Here is a 3,026-nt window from a genome sequence, read left to right as displayed (position 1 = left end):
CACCAAATAACAATTATTTAGGTCTAATATTAATCCCGAAGGTAGATGTAGAGGTAGCGTGCCGACCGCGATCACATCGACTTTGGAACCGTTTCCCACGCGCATCGTCACCTCGTCCTTTGCCAGTGCCCGCTTATTCTGTAGTCCCTGTTTCGAGTTGCAAATATTAGCAACAGAACCGGTATCAAATACCCAGGTGCTACTGCGTGCTCTAGTAAGGTACACATCAATAACATGTATATCACATATACCTTTGTTCACCTTGCCATCCTTCTTATCCGCCAAATACTTGGGGCAGTTCTGCTTCCAGTGACCAGTCTGCTTGCAGTAGAAGCACTCAGTTTCAGGCTTAGGTCCAGACTTGGGTTTCTTCTCCTGAGCAGCAACTTTCTTGCTGTCCTTCTTGAAGTTCCCCTTCTTCTTCCCTTTGCCCTTTTCCTTGAAACTAGTGGTTTTGTTAACCATCAACACTTGATGCTCCTTCTTGATTTCTACCTCCGCAGCTTTCAGCATTGCGAAGAGCTCGGGAATAGTCTTGTTCATCCCTTGCATATTATAGTTCATCACGAAGCTCTTGTAGCTTGGTGGCAGTGATTGGAGAATTCTGTTAATGACGCAATCATCTGGAAGATTAACTCCCAATTGAATCAAGTGATTATTATACCCAGACATTTTGAGTATATGCTCACTGATAGAACTGTTCTCCTCCATCTTGCAGCTATAGAACTTATTGGAGACTTCATATCTCTCAATTCAGGCATTTGCTTGAAATATTAACTTCAACTCCTGGAACATCTCATATGCTCCATGACGTTCAAAACGTCGTTGAAGTCCCGATTCTAAGCCGTAAAGCATGTCACACTGAACTATCGAGTAGTCATCGGGTTTGCTCTGCCAAACGTTCATAACATCTGGTGTTGCTCCAACAGCAGGCCTGGCACCCAGCGGTGCTTCCAGGACGTAATTCTTCTGTGCAGCAATGAGGATAATCCTCAAGTTACGGACCCAGTCCGTGTAATTGCTACCATCATCTTTCAACTTTGCTTTCTCAAGGAACGCATTAAAATTTAACGGAACAACAGCACGAACCATCTATCTACAATCAACATAAACAAGCAAGATACTATCAGGGACTAAGTTCATGATAAATTTAAGTTCAATTAATCATATTACTTAAGAACTCCCACTTAGATAGACATCCCTCTAATCTTCTAAGTGATTACGTGATCCAAATCAACTAAACCATAACCGATCATCACGTGAGATGGAGTAGTTTTCAATGGTGAACATCGTTATGTTGATCATATCTAGTATATGATTCATGCTCGACCTTTCGGTCTCCGTGTTCCGAGGCCATATCTGCATATGCTAGGCTCGTCAAGTTTAACCTGAGTATTCTGCGTGTGCAAAACTGGCTTGCACCCATTGTAGATGGACGTAGAGCTTATCACACCCGATCATCATGTGGTGTCTGGGCACGACGAACTTTGGCAACGGTGCATACTCAGGGAGAACACTTCTTGATAATTTAGTGAGAGATCATCTTATAATGCTACCGTCAAACAAAGCAAGATCAGATGCATAAAAAGATAAACATCACATGCAATCAATATAAGTGATATGATATGGCCATCATCATCTTGTGCTTGTGATCTCCATCTCCGAAGCACCGTCGTGATCACCATCGTCACCAGCGCGACACCTTGATCTCCATCGCAGCATCGTTGTCGTCTCGCCAATCTTATGCTTCCACGACTATCACTACCGCTTAGCAATAAAGTAAAGCATTACATCGCGATTGTATTGCATACAATAACACGACAACCATATGGCTCCTGCCAGTTGCCGATAACTCGGTTACAAAACATGATCATCTCATACAATAAAATTTAGCATCATGCCTTGACCATATCACATCACAACATGCCCTGCAAAAACAAGTTAGACGTCCTCTACTTTGTTGTTGCAAGTTTTACGTGGCTGCTACGGGCTTAAGCAAGAACCAATCTCACCTACGCATCAAAACCACAACGATAGTTTGTCAAATAGACTCCGTTTCAATCTTCGCAAGGACCGGGCGTAGCCATACTTGGTTCAACTAAAGTTGGAGAGACAGTCGCCCGCAAGCCACCTGTGTGCAAAGCACGTCGGGGGAACCGGTCTCGCGTAAGCGTATGCGTAAGGTTGGTCCAGGTCGTCTCGTCCAACAATGCCGCCGAACCAAAGTATGACATGCTGGTAGGCAGTATGACTTATATCGCCCACAACTCACTTGTGTTCTACTCGTGCATATAACATGAACATAAATAACCTAGGCTCGGATGCCACTGTTGGGGAACGTAGTAATTTCAAAAAATTTCCTACGCACACGCAAGATCATGTGATGCATAGCAACAAGAGGGGAGAGTGTTGTCTACGTACCCAACGCAGACCGACTGCGGAAGCGATGACATGACGTAGAGGAAGTAGTCGTACGTCTTCACGATCCAACCGATCAAGCACCGAAACTACGGCACCTCCGAGTTCGAGCAAACGTTCAGCTCGATGATGATCCCCGGACTCCGATCCAGCAAAGTGTCGGGGAAGAGTTCCGTCAGCACGACGGTGTGGTGACAATCTTGATGAACTACAGCAGCAGGGCTTCGCCTAAACTCCGCTACACTATTATCGAGGAATATGGTGGCAGAGGGGCACCGCACACGGCTAAGGAATAGATCACGTGGATCAACTTGTGTCTAGAGATGCCCCCTGCCTCCGTATATAAAGGAGCCAAGGGGGAGGGGTGCGGCCAGCCCTATGGAGGCGCAGGAGGAGTCCTACTCCTACCGGGAGTAGGACTCCCCCCCAATCCTATTCCAAATAGGATTCCCAAGTGGGAAAGAGAGAGAGAGAGGTGGCCAGCCACCTCTCCTAGTCCTAGTTGGACTAGGGGAGGGGGGAGGCGCGCAGCCCATCATGGGCAGCCCCTTTCACTTTTCCACTAAGGCCCAATAAGGCCCATATGGCTCCCGGGGGGTTCCTGTAAC

This window comes from Triticum dicoccoides, chromosome 1A (genome assembly GCF_002162155.2).
Source record: "Triticum dicoccoides isolate Atlit2015 ecotype Zavitan chromosome 1A, WEW_v2.0, whole genome shotgun sequence".
NCBI classification, from domain to species: Eukaryota; Viridiplantae; Streptophyta; class Magnoliopsida; order Poales; family Poaceae; genus Triticum; species Triticum dicoccoides.
This window is presented reverse-complemented; position numbering follows the sequence as displayed.